At 43.2% G+C, this 14,827-nt stretch overlaps 1 protein-coding gene and 1 long non-coding RNA gene across 2 annotated transcripts in view; both read right to left on the reverse strand.

Annotated features, from left to right (window-relative positions):
- LOC119187311 (uncharacterized) overlaps positions 1-14,827 on the reverse strand; it is a 293,285-nt gene that overhangs the window by 47,482 nt on the left and 230,976 nt on the right. The window lies entirely within an intron of this gene.
- LOC142768650 (uncharacterized) lies at positions 1,994-9,801 on the reverse strand. Its single transcript, XR_012885376.1, has 3 exons — positions 9,689-9,801; positions 5,287-5,316; positions 1,994-2,086 (listed from the first exon to the last, which is right to left on the reverse strand). It is a non-coding gene; the product is annotated as an uncharacterized LOC142768650 (long non-coding RNA).

The raw sequence follows: 14,827 nt of genomic DNA on the forward strand, positions 1-14,827 counted from the left end.
TATGCAAATACTTCAGGTGTAAATAAAGAAGTAACTTGGTTTACATGCGGGGTTTAACATCCCAAAGCAACCATAATATTGTGAGAGACGCAGTAGTGGAGGGCTCCGGTAATTTTGACCACCTGGGGTTCTTTACCGTGCACCCAAATCTGAGCAAACAGACCTACAGCATTTTCCACCTCCATCGGAAGTGCAGCCGCCACAGCCAGGGATTCGATCCAGCGACCTGCTTGTCAGCAGTCGAGTGCCTTAGCCCCTAGACAACCCCGGCGGGGCATAGCGGGAGAAGTATTCCTATATGAGAATTAGTAGAGTTTTTGTATCGCACGAAATTTTTTAACGAGGCCACTAACATTCTATACCTTGGTAGCGTGTGTTGCGTACTTTCGCAGTTCTTGATTAATCTGATGACATCAGTTTTAAGGGGCGTTCATCAATGACTAGATGAAACAATCAATATGCCTTTCTTACGTTGAAGATCTAAAGGAATGAAATTTCATTGTCCGGTCAATCCCGGAGTGGGAATGAGCTGTTTTTTTTTTCATTGAAAAGAATTGATATAAATAGAATAGCAGCAAGAACTAATTCCTCGGAATTAAATTTAACTGGATTGAAGGCGCGCATTCAGCAACAGGGCTCCGTATACAGAGCGCAATGTAAACAGCGGGCCATGCTGTTATCGTTTCTTTGCATTCCCTGCCGTACTTGTGGGCTAGTGGGTTGATTAATGAGGAGTATGGTAGCGCACACTGGAGAAAACGACGAATACTGAAAGAAAAGACTCCCCCTCTTGGGCTGTCTTTTTTTTTTTTTTGACGTGTCTCACAGAGCACTATGAGACATCCGTGTACACCGCACCTTCCCGCTTCAAAGCCAGCAGCCGAGTGGCGACACCACCCCTCTCTCACTCAATCTCGATGATAATGACGATGATGATGATGGTGATAAAGATGATTATAATGATGTTGATTATGTTGATGCTGCTTCTGCTGATTATGGTGATGATGATGACGATGGTGATGATGATGACGACGATTACGACGATGGTGATGACGATGATGATGACGACGATGATAATGATGACGATGATGATGACGATCATGATGATTTGTGGCTTTGCCCTTTGTAATGGGTGAACAAATATATGTCGTGTTCCAGCTTGCCGGACGCCTGACAACACGCGCAGGCAGTCATCGTCTGCTAATATATGCTACTTTCACCGTTTCCGGCTCCCCGTGAACTGGGCGAACACCACCAATCGGACCAAGCTGCGCGCAAGTGCCTTCGTTTTCGTCATGACAACTTGGCAGCTCGAAGAAACGGGACGAAGCAAGAAGGAATTCCAGTAATCGTAGACTGAAACTTTGGTCTATTTGTAGCGTAAATATATAGCCGAAAAGAAGCGTGGGAGAGAGGTTTACGAGGAGAAGGTTCCACCGACATCACGTATTTTTAAGAAACACAGTCTCAAATTTTAAAACTTATACGGGGGGTTACATGACAACACCTTACATGTGTTGACGCTTCCACTCGTTTTTTTTTTTTTTTGCTGTTTAAAGTTTTGTCGCAAGTGAACTCAAGTTTCATTCTGCGCTTGTTTGGGTTCATTTTTGATTTGTTTCGTTTGTTTGCGCTGTCAAGTTGTCTTGATGAATATATACCAATTAATTTCCCTCTTAAATCTCCTACATTGCTTTTGAGTAATGAAACTCTGTATTGCTTGTTTACGTACACCTGTTGTTCCGGCTACCGTAGACACAACAGTTTTCATGGGCCGGCTTTCACACGATGTGCACTACCATTGGACGTTAGGGATGTCTTGAACAACAGCTTTCGATAAAATTTAGAGTGAAACTTTTCCTTGAGCTTGCATGAAAATAGGGAGTTGATGGAAATGTAGCCATCATTGAGCATTTTTTTTGTAAATGCACCTCTGCAAGAAAGGCCCGTTGGTTTGTATTGTTTTTCCTGTAAAACACGACAATTCTTACTTGTCCCTGACAGGAAAACAATGGCGATGAGCAGGAATGTAATCACGACGAAGGAAATGACGACTGTTGTGCAGTTGAACTTTGAAGAAGTCCCTCTGGAATGGGAGAAAGGGCAAATGATCGCGGTTAACGAATCAGTGAAGGTTCAAATTAGTAGTAATATGCTGGTGATTGCCGTACGCAAGCAAACCATATGACGAGCACGAAAGCTTCACTTCTCTACCTGATGCGAAGGGTTGAATTAGGATAGCAAGAGAAGAAGCTGGGAGGGTTAGATTACTTGACTCACGTGATCATGTGGTACAATTTGCTTGAAGCACCTCTAAACAGTTACAGGTCTGCAGATTTTGAAAACGCGTTAGATCTGCTTTTCTGCGTAATTTGGTCTATATGGTAATTTGTTATGAACATTTTATTGCAGAGTTTTACTGTATATTGACTTTTTCATGGTACTTCTATTTATATTATTAATTACCAAGAGTGTAAATGAACGTGCATGGTAGTTTAATGTGATTATGCATATAAATAATATGTACGTTTTCTTCGTTACATTGACTCCAATAATGAACTTGACATTGTCAATAAAAGAAAGCAATAAAACGAGGTTCATCGGAGGTGGCTCTTCAAACTGTTGCACACGTGATTTTAACAGCAAAGTTTGCAGTCAGGCCACAAAACTGGGCAGTGGTGTTGCGAAAACTCGTCGCGTCGTTGCGAGGCATCTATTGCGCCCAGCGGACGCTCTGTGATGGAGGCCGCCAAACTAGGATGACTGTGGCATTTAAAAAAAAAAAAAGCATGTCGTTGTCTAGTAACTGCGTTTCTCATAGACGTTTTCCTACATTGCTTTTTTACTTTGATGGTTGACTTCAAGGCGGAGTAACTACTACTACTCTCAACACCACATACATCAAACTCGTCAATCAGTTTAATATACTTGATAATTCCACATAAGACGTTTAATGATATCATTGTATTTGAGATGCATTTTTCTTTTCCCAAGTCGGCATCACAGCGCTGGCACATGATGCATATAAAATGCTTTGTGGCAACAATTTTTTTTAATTTTGCTTTTTTCTGAGGCTCGTATTTGGGTATGTGGGGCTACATGAATTGTCCGCGAGGTCATACGGTCGCGAGGTCGATAGCACCTGAAGATCTTCGTACGCCGCCCTTCGTGCTCATCGGAGGCAGGAAGCGCCAATTCTGTGTTATAGATCTAACGTCAATCCTTTTTTCTTCTTTGTCAGTACCCCACGCATGTCCGGCTCAGTGGCATGATGTGCGCAGTGGTGACGTAGGACTTCAATTCCCGAAGTTCGACTGCAATAATTAAGGATGACTTTTTTTGGAAAACAGGAGATCTTTCTGACTTGCGCTATCCATAGCTATAAAGAGAGGACGTGCACGCGGTGACCAAATGGCTACACCGCACAACAGATACGCGCCCCAGTGATGAGGAATCGCGGGGAATGCACGTAAATACGTACGATAGTAACTGTCGTCGTCGCCCAGGCGCATTCCTAGTCCCTCTACTCGGATATTTAGGGGCAGTATAATTCCATGACAAAAACGAAAATAGTTACGAGGGAAAGCAAAATTCATGCGGTTATTCAATATATCGAGTGTTTCAGCTGTTTCTGTTCGACGAAGCCATGAGTTTTACTAGCAATTGACGCTAAAGAATTGTTGTAATTCAATATAGTTATGATAAGTATAGAATATTTCGATTAACTTTAGTTTGATACGGCTTGCTTAGACTGGGGTTGGTGTACGAAAATTTAAAAGCAGTTATCCAAAGATTCTTCACAGCGGGATCATGATAGTTGCCTCTTGTAATAGGCTTTTCATGAAGCGGATGTTTCAGAGTACGAGGTAGCTACTGATATAAAGAAACGTTCTGAGGAAACAAAGGTGCTCATACTTGATACACTATGTTGGTTGCCTATATCCTTCGCGCAACGCATGCATACAAGAGGCAATATCAACGTCTTAGTGATGACGTGGTCAACTCCCACTGTGCATTTGTGTTTTATAAATGCACTTTCGGCATCATCACATCCTTGCTAGTGCATCGGGTTTATTGGTTTTCATACATCTTCGTACTAGTACGCTATACCGAATAGTCCATTCACATACGCCCAACCAATTTTTGCGTAGCAGACGTCCCAACAAGACTTATTCGCATCGTTTACTTAAGGTTCATTGTCATCTATTGATTTTGTTGAACCGATGTTGTGCGTGGTTGATCCATATACTGTTTCAAGTAACGAACATTTAACCCCAATGATTACGCCAAATTGCACACGCCAAATATGTGGCCAATACTCATGTTTACTAACAATAAAGACAATAATAATATCTGAAGTTTTACATCCTAAACCCAAGATAGGATTATGAGAGACGCCGTATGGAAGGGTCCCGGATAAGACAAAAGGTGAATGTAAGTGTAAAGTAAAAGCATTTTGAATTGTGGCATATACTTAGTTTTGTTGACAATCATGAATTATATTCGAATTTCATTCATTTGTGAAACGAAAGACGAATGTAATTCGTGATTTTTAATGGAACTAACTGCACGCTGCAATTCACAATACATTTATATTATCCCGTTTTTATCAATAGAGTGCCTGGTTCGGGTGTGCACTTTTAACAGCTCGACTAGTCAAATAAAATCTCTTTCGTGAACAAGTTCACAACCAGACGTATTTAGGAGTGCCAGCTTATGTTTTGCCCCAAGCGTGAGCCACAGGAAACACACAGGCAATGTTCACCAACTCAAATTGTGCAGGATATGCGTTCGCATCACGGACGCCACAGAGTCTGTGTTGGAACTGAAAGCCTGTTGGCCGTATGAAGGGCACCGAATGTATAAGACGTGTTGTTGTACAAAATCAGTAGGACACATGAAAACCTCTATTTTGAAAGGCAACGATGTAGTGTGGATAACGCTGGATCGGAAAGGCAACTACATCGCAAACACAGTTTTACTGATATGAGAGGACGAAAATAGTATTTTGCTGTGATTCATTTGACGTCATTTAGCTGGGAAAATTGGTTATGATTCTGTTTTAGTTCAATTAGTGTAAGATAGTATATGGCCATTATTAAATTAGCATACCGACATGACAGATAACGAAGTAGCTGTTGGAAAAACAATACAAATAACATTCCTAATAATACTTACTTCAGGGCGTCTGAAACGGAATGTTAGACCATTTCATCACAACTACACACAAAAAATTCTTATGTTTAAACTAGTAAATGGCAGCAGAAGCTCTTCCTCTGAACTTACCAGGCACTGTGTTCAGTTGCGGCTGGACGTCTGAACGAAATTGGAAATGAAACAAAAAAGAATGGTCTATCGTGAGTGCTTAGGTTTCGCACTACATCAATACTCTATGCGCACGTAATTGGTGCTTCTATTTTTTTTATCTACACCAAATGTTTTTGTAGTCACTCGTCACTGTCATCATTAGCCTGACTACACCCGCTGCAGGGCAAAGGCTTCTCCCATGGTCCACTAATCAACCTGGTGTACATGTTTTCTACACCCCTCTACTCTGTATACATGATGCTGAATTATAAGGGGCTGGGAAGCGTAATGTAGCTTTCCTGCTAGTTTCTGCCCAGATACTCTGCTCCGTAATATAGGAAATAAATAAAGTGAAATAAATTAGTCAACGTTTCCCGCTACGAAGATCAATTAGCACCCTGAACGCCGGGTTATAACACACGTAGGTACAAGAGAAGCATTTTACGCGGAAACATATGACTAACTTCCATTTAACTTGTCATGCGTTCGTTCAAGTTCGTTGGTGTTCAACATAAAAAAATTTGTTACTTGCAATTATAATCCATGCGTTCTTGTGAGTGGCTGCATTGTCTGTAAAGTCTCTGGACGGGATTCTACTGACGCAGAACCAAGTTTCCTATTCCAAAAATAAACTTATCTGGGAGATATATGATAAGTTAAGAAGTGTTACCTTAAGGTAGTTGCTCACATGGCAGGAGGACTAAAGTATCGTAAATGTGAAACTTCGTCATTTCAGGGTCTGTGGTAGAATTCTAAAAAGGACAATGTTCCTGCTTCAGGGAAGTCTTTGTATCTTCATCGATAATATAGAAGAAGAGAATTCTAAGAAGACTGCTTGATTTCACATGAGCAAACCTTGTAAACGCAGTTCTCCTCGAACGACACGTAAGCAACAGCAGTCGGTGGCTGCACTGACAACCATTAGTATATGTCGGTTTACTATCATGTAAAAAGACGGTGATTGCGGGAAAGGCTGCGAACTTCCAATCTAGTGCCATGTTTTCCTACACTGATAACATGACCATAATTTCTGACCTGCCGTCATTGCGTCATCACACGCCAAATATTGTCCTTCGTTTTCGGTAGACATTTGCCCGGATGTCTATAAGAAAACTGGTAGCCCGTTCATTTTAGCAATAGGCTTCGCTGTCTAACTTTAAAAAAACTATCATGCAACGCAACAAAAAAAAAACGCCACTTGCAATCATGTAAAAAGCCCGTTAATATTTTTAACGTGTACTTAATTCACGCCTGCGTCAAAATACGAATAAGACGGCGCCTTAAAGCTGATTGGTACGTCTTTGTGTTTTGAATTGCTCTCATGTAAGGCACGGACTCTTAAAAAAAGAGAAACAACGCAGGGTGTTGGCCAACGAACGACTGATTTATTTCGAGCATGGACAGCTCTATGTACGAGATAGAAAGGAACACAGAAAAAGGAAGGTGGGGAATTACATAGGTAAAAAGAGAGCCACGTCCCCCAAACGTGTCAGTAGGTAAGTAAGCGGCGAGATAGTTTCTTTCCAATATATTTTCGTGGTTTAGCTACTGCGCTGCTTTTAGGGCCATGAGAGGCTGGTCAGACAAACACTGTCTTCGGCATAAATAAAACCAGGAAAACTATTCTTTTTGAAGACTAGATTTGAGCCCGTGCCCTCAAAATTCTCAGGCGAGTGTCCTTACCACAAGACTACGCAGCCATGCTTCGATAAGGGGAGTACGCGTAGAATTAAATCTAAGCAATGTATTGTACTCAGAGTGTAAAAAAACACACGTAAGAATACTTTCGATTTATAGTGCCCACTTCTGTCGTAGCGCATTATATTTCAATAGCAGAACACAATGCTGACCTGACATGTACAATTGTAAGAATCAGTCAAGTTTTTCCTTTGAAAAAAATTTAATGCCAAACATTGGTTTTGGTGGCCCTACGGTGGCTACAAACACATGTGTTGACGTGTTGACTAACGAGTGCAAGCGACCACAAGTATGCCATCTGGGACACCCTTTAGGGAAGTTGATTTCTTTATGGTGGCGTAGCCATGGGATGGCAAACCAGGCCCACCCCCTTCCTGATTTTTTTAAATGCGAAGAAACTTTTGCACGGGACTGTGTCCATCCTTCTTTCACACTTCCACTTCCCACTGCGCATGCACATTTCCTTTCCCCTCTCTCTTCTCCTACGCTGACCCTTTTTTTCGAGTCGACGGCGAAGGCAAGAAAATCCTTCCTTAGTAGGGGGCGTCCACACCCCCACAATGTATGTACGTCCCCCTGCCCTTCTCTCGCTTCTACACTACGCTTGCCTCCTCTCTTTTCGAGTCGGTGGCGAAGGCAACGAGACGCTTCCTCAGCATACATCCTGACTTCGCAGCCATTTATCATTGGTCTTGTGGCATTCCACGTATCCTTGAGACAGAGCGTGTCTGCTTTGAATAGCACAGGGCCACCTTTGATGTCTCTGGCGGGTGCGTCGAGGAACCGGCTATTTAGCTGCTTTGGTCACCGGCAGCGTTGCAAGGTAGAGTTTCTGAATGTTGATGCACGTGCCTAAGGTGACGTAGCCGAGCTCCCGTGGGTGACGTTCACCTTCTCCCCGCTGCTTTGCATCCACACGCGATGTCGACCCATAGTTCAGATGAAGGTGGAGTCCCCTCATCCCGAAAAAAATTGTAGGGGCGAAGCTCCTTATAGCGGCACCCGTTCATCCCTCGTAGCCGTTGTAGCATGTAACAAGTATAACGTTTTGACCTGCAATGCGGTGCCGGTGGGAGATTTCTTCTGTGCATTGTTGAACAATAAAAATAGTGCTCAATAAACATGCCAATGGCTGCTAACCGGGAATGAGAGACAGGAGCATTCGGCTTTTAGTTAACGCGCACGCTGCGATTCCCATCAGCAGTCATTGGCATGTACATAGAGCATTATCTGACAAGAAAGGGTTGCTACGTCATACTCGCTGGGTGTGACCTCCTTGGTTTTAGAAAGGGTTAGCTAGCGTTGAGCCGCAGTGCCATGAATACAAGGAACTAGTATATACCATGAATGAACTCGAGGTGGTTAAAGGTGGGAAGTAGATACGAAGTGCAAGCCGTAAGAAAGTAAAAGCCGAATTCTCCTGTCTTTCATTTCCCATTAGCAGCCATTGGCATGAACATTAAGCACTATCTGACAGGAAAAGGTTGCTACGTTTTACTCGCTGGGCGTAACCTCCTTGGTTTTGGAAAGGTTTAGCGAGCGTCGGGCCGCAGTGCCATAAATACAGTGAACTAGTATATACCATGAACTCGAGGTGGTTAAAGGCGGGAAGTAGACACGAAGCGCAAGCCGTAAGACAGTGTGCGTGTGCCTCCTCTCGTTTAGTACTTGGAATATCCGCTAGATGGCGGTGCTTTTACATGGGGAATATATGATGAAAAGATGCGAGATGGTGGTACTTGGAGTGTTGAATAGATGGACGAACGGACAAACAGACAAATGCATGAAAGGACGCATGAACGGACGCAGGGGCGGATGCATGGACGAACGCAGGGACGGACGCGTGAACAGACGCACGCACGGGCGGGCGGATGAACGCACGTGTGGCCACACAGACGTACGCATGGACGGACGGAAGCAAGAGCTAATTGATGGACGAATGCTTCGCCCCACTCTCCATCATTCACTCCGTAGATATGCTGCCAATTTTTTGCCTGCGGACGTGTTTTAGCGTCAGCAGTGCACTAGGTCCAAGCGCCACCATTATTCAGCCCATTTTGTGCGCTCATAGCTGGCGCATGTAGTGCACCAGAAGTACAGTAAAATTAACCTGTAGCGTATGTTCTTGGAGGCTTAGACGACTGACGGGAGACATGCTCCGCTGTGTGGAAAGAGCCTAATTTCGGCGCGACACAATATTCAACTTGCAAAAAAAAAAACGCAGTGCCAGATCTCGTAAAAGTTATGCCCACGCGAGATTCGCATAAACTGCATAACCCCTATCTTTCTAAGAAGAGAACCAAGCGCACCGTCTATATATTACGCTGCATTTCAAGGAAGGTAAACTTACTTAGATAACTTGGCCCAACCCTCAGACGGCCTTAATTAACAGGTGAGAAGAGCATGGTTGCTTTGCTCTCACAACTCATTCTACTTCAGAGAGTATGACAGAAGAACACCATTCGATTCGAAAGTCATGTCGCATTCAAGTCAGAAAATTTGAAGGATGCCAAAGAGAAAGCACGGGGCGTAGCTTTATGCATATTCATCAATATGAAATGAATTTTTTGCTTTATGTGATACCAGAACAGGTAACCACCAAGTTAGGAATAAATGTGTGCATAAATTTAGGACCAGTCACCAATGAATCTAAGGCAATAGCAAAATGTGTGAACATACTAACCCTTGGCAGGCTCATTTACAGCTACCCGACTGACGTAGTAACCCTCTTGGTAAGCAGGATCGTTTTGAGGTTGATAAGCAGCAGCCGGAGGATCGTTTACGGGCTGGTATCGGAGCTGGTATTCGGGCTGGTATTCTTGCTGGTAGTCTGTAAAAATATGATACAGAGCTCTTTATCTAATCCTTATTTATAGCGTTTTCATGCAATGGAATTATATGGCCTTGACTCGGGTCACAAGTACATTACTCATATTGCACTTGTAACATTACCACGTAATTTCTTGTGCAGTATAACGCCATTTTCTGATTACACGTCTTTTGCAATAACTAGTAAAGTTCAGCATATCACTACAAGCATATTGTATCAGATAAATCTTCGGAAGTTTTTAAAAACAAGTCGATGAAGTAGTTCGAAGAAAAAATTTATTAGGTGCCAGCAATGATTTTTTTGGTAAAGAAAAACGTGACAGACCTAAAGAAGGCCGATGAGATTGTGTCCATATTGCCCCTTTTATTCTAACACAGCTGAAGCAGAGTGACTGCGGCTGCCGGCGTCCAGTTTTCCAGGAACGTGAGCTTGTTATTATTATTTTTTTCTGGTGTGCGCCTCGAGACTTAAGTATAAGCTGCTGAAGAGGCACGGCGAAGTGGCTAGTAAAATGACGATAATCAAAGTTAAGAATGACGCTACAGTTACTGGGAAAAGTATGATGCATCGTACTTTCAGAGCTAGATATGTAATGCCTACCGATCGCACGCACTGCGGGAATTCATGATGCCAGTATCCCTAGTGAAAAAGCAGTGGCTCTTTGACATTCAGTCAAAAAGCACCTATTACTGGTAGAATTGAGGTATTTGTGCAATTACATCGTGTGTGGCACGCACTTGACCCCCACTTAGAGAGCTCGTTGAAGCGTAACGAATGATTTGTGATATGACGTAGAGTAAGCATTGGTTACAAAAAGCAGAAGTGAGCGACAGCCTGACTGAGCTCTCCATCTTCCGCATTAAACCTATTCTAAAGCCATCGCTGGTCTGTATTAGGAAGCGCTACTCAAAGTTTTACGACACTAGCGGGCATTTTTGTGGGGCCAGTGAATGTTAGTGTGCGACAAGCCAGCAGCTCCCTCGTGCAAATAGTAAAGTATAGTACCGAACCTAATGGAATTTAATAATGATAACACCGAAGAGAACACGCACCCGTCTTAAATATTGCTTAAGTAGTGGGCGGATATGGAAACCGTTTTTATTGATATGCAGTGTTTAACCGTCCAAAACCACCATACGACTATGAGAGACGCTGTAGTAGAGGATTTAGAAAATTTCGGCCAACTGAGTTTTTATCGTGCGCCCAAACCTCAGCACATGAGCCTACAGCCTTTTCGCCTCCATGCAGCCGCTGGAGCTGGGATTTGATCTCGTGACCTGCGGGTCATCAGCCGAGTACCTTAGCCACTAGACCACCACGGCCGGGCGGCAACCGCTTTTAGAAAAGGCCCATAATTATACACCTTTCTTTCATTTAGACAAATATTCGTAATTGTTAACACTGTAACGTTAACGTTACAATTAGGCAATAAAATATACCACACATTTGTAACTTGAGCAAAAGTAATATGTAACAGTAAAGACAGCTTTCGGGGAATTAAGGTGGCAGTTTATCAGCAGGTCCTAAAACTGTATATAACAACATCATCATCAGCCTGACAACGTCCACTGCAGGACAAAGGCCTCTCCCATGTTCCGCCACTTAACGCGGTCCTGTGCTTGCTGCTGCCGATTTATACCCGCAAACTTCTTAATCTCATCTGCCCACCTAACCTTCTGTCTCCCCCTAACCCGCTTTCCTTCTCTGGGAATCCAGTTAGTTACCCTCAACGACCAGCGATTATTCTGTCTACGCGCTATACGCCCGGCCCATGTCCATTTCTTTTCTTTAATTTCAGCTTTGATATCGTTAACCCCCGTTTGTTCCCTAATCCACTCTGCTCTCTTTTCTCTTAAGGTTACACCTACTATTTTTCTTTCCATTGCTCGCTACGTCGTCCTCAATTTAAGCTGAACCCTCTTTGTAAGTCTCCAGGTTTCTGCTCTGCTCCGTAGCTAAGTACCGGCAAGAGACAGCTGTTATATACTTTTCTCTTGAGGGATAGTGGCAATCTATCTGTCATAAATTGAGAGTGCTTGCCAAATGTGCTCCACCCCATTCTTATTCTTCTAGTTACTTCAATCTCGTGGTTCGGCTCTGCGGTTATTACCTGCCCTAAGTAAACATAGTCTTTTACAACTTGAAGTGCACTATTACCTATCTCGAAGCGCTGCTCTTTTCCGAGGTTGTTGTACATTACTTTCGTTTTCTGCAGATTCATTTTAAGACCTACCTTTCTGCTCTCCTTGTCTAACTCCGTAATCATGAGTTACAATTCGTCCCCTGAGTTACTCAGCAATGCAATGTCATCGGCGAAGCGCAGGTTACTAAGGTACTCTCCATTAACTCTTATCCCTAACTGTTCCCATTCTAGGCTTCTGAAAACCTCCTGTAAGCACGCGGTAAATAGCATTGAGGAGATTGTGTGTCCCTGCCTTACACCCTTCTTGATTGGTATTCTGTTGCTTTTTTTTATGAAGCACTATGGTAGCAGTTGATTCCCTGTAGATTTCTTCCAGGATGTTTATATATACTTCACCGGCGCCCTGATTCCGCAGTGTCTGCATGACGGCTGATGTTTCTACTGAATCAAACGCCTTCTCGTAATCTATGAAGGCTATGTATAGTGGTTGGTTATATTCTGAACATTTTTCTATTACCTGATTGATAGTATGAATGTGGTAGATTGTTGAGCTGCCTGTTCAAAATCCTGATTGTTCTTTTGGTTGATTGAATTCTAATGTTTTCTTTACTCTGTTAGCAATTACTTTAGTAAATAGCTTGCATACTACAGAGACCAAGCTAATCAGCCTGTAATTCTTCAAGTCCTTGTCATCTCCTTTCTTATGTATTAAGATGATGTTAGCGTTCTTCCAAGACTCTGGTACTCTTCCCGTCAGGAGACACCTTGTAAACAGGGGGGCTAGTTTTTCTAACACAATCTGTCCTCCATCTTTCACCAGATCTGATTTTACCTGATATTCACCAGCAGCTTTGCCTCTCTGCATGCTCTCGAAAGCTTTTCTGACTTGTTCTATCATTACTGGTAAGGTGTCATCTGGGTTACTGCTAGCTCTTATAGTATTAAAGTCGTGGTTGTCCCGGCTACTGTACAGATCTTTGTAAAAATCCTCCGCCATTTTAACTATCCTATCCATCTTGGTAGTTATTTTGCCTTCTTTGTCCCTTAGTGCATACATCCGATTTTTGCCTATCCCAAGTTTCCTCTTCACTGCTTGGACGCTTCCTCCGTTTTTCAGAGCATGTTCAATTCTCTCCATGTTATACCTTCTTACGTCAGATACCTTACGCCTATTAATCAACTTCGAAAGCTCTGCCACTTCTATTTTGTCTGTTGTACTTGAGACTTTTATGATTTGACGCTTCTTAATGAGATTCTTCGTTTCCTGGGAAAGCTTGCCAGTGTCCTATCTAACTACCCTGCCTTCAACTTCCACTGCACACTCCGTATTGATACTCGTCAGATTATCATTCCTGGTATCTATGCTAAGGTTGGTTTCCTCATTAAGGGCCGAGTACCTGTTCTGAAGCGAGACTCTGAATTCCTGTACTTTCCCTCTCAGTGCTAGCTCATTGATTGGCTTCTTGCGTATCAGTTTCTGTCGTTCCTTTCTCAAGTCTAGGCGAATTCGAGACCTGACTATTCTATGGTCACTGCATCGTACCTATCCAACCACTTACACATCCTGCACGATGCCTGGGTGTGCACTCATTATAAAGGCTATTTCGTTCTTATTTTCGCCATTAGGGCTCCTCCATGTCCACTTGCGGTTTCCTTGTTTTCGGTAGAAGGTATTCCGAATCCGTAAAATATTGCGTTCTGCGAATTCTACTAGCAGCTCTCCTCTGGCGTTTCCAGTACCGATGCCATAATCTCCTACTGCCTGGTCTCCAGCCTGCTTCTTCCCTACCTTTGCATTAAAGTCTCCCATCAGTATTGTATACTGTGTTTTTAGCTTACTCATTGCCGATTGCACGTCTTCGTAGAAGCTTTCAACTGTAGCGTCATTATGGCTGAATGTAGGCGCGTAATCCTGTACTACCTTCATCTTGTATGTCTTATTCAGTTTAATTACGATACCTACCACCCTTTCAATAATGCTATAGTATTCCTCTGTGTTGCCAGCTATGTTTATGTGAATTAGGAGCCCCACTCCCAGTTCTCTTCTGTCAGCCAAGCCCCAATAGCAAAGGACGTGCCCAATCTGTAGCACCGTATAGGCCTCATCTGTCCTCCTAACCTCACTGAGCCCTATTATATCCCATTTAACACCCTCCAGCTCCTCGAATAGTACAGCTAGACTTTCCTCACTAGATAAGGTTCTAGTGTTAAACGTTGCCATGTTAGGTTCCAATGGCGGCCTGTCCGGATCCAGAGATTCTTAGCACCCTGTGCTGCGTTGAAGATCTGCCAGCCGCCGTGGTCAATTGCTTCGCAGCTGCTGGGGACTGAGGGCCGTGAGTTATTTGACGTATGCATGTGGGAGGTAGTGGCCAGATACTGCACCAGGGTGGCCAATCCTTCTCTGGTGAGAGAGTGCGTTTCCAGCGGTGGTTACCGGTGAGGCCGCACCCCAGGCCTCGTAAAAACTGTATATAACTAAAAGCTAAATAATGTTTCTTCGAAGAAATTGAACTGTGACTTTACTGTGACCTGTCGAATTTCACCATGAGAAAGCGCTCACCCCCGCATGTAACATGAAACTCTAAAGTTTATGCATATATTCTAATAAAATAATAGCAGTCATGTGCTTGGTTTCTTTCTTGCTTTAATACGTATGGAAGACTTGGGACTAGAGAGGCGTCCTTGTGGAAGGGTCTTTAACCATCTGTCGCTTCGTAAGTTCATGGGAATATACAACTATACACGTCCCATAGCATTTGGAATCCAGCTAAAGAAGACTGTGAACCATTCTCTGCTGCAGACACCATGGGGAGCTCAGAACGTGTTTAGGAAAAGTGGTTAGTGAT

This window comes from Rhipicephalus microplus, chromosome 8 (genome assembly GCF_043290135.1).
Source record: "Rhipicephalus microplus isolate Deutch F79 chromosome 8, USDA_Rmic, whole genome shotgun sequence".
Classification (NCBI taxonomy): Eukaryota; Metazoa; Arthropoda; class Arachnida; order Ixodida; family Ixodidae; genus Rhipicephalus; species Rhipicephalus microplus.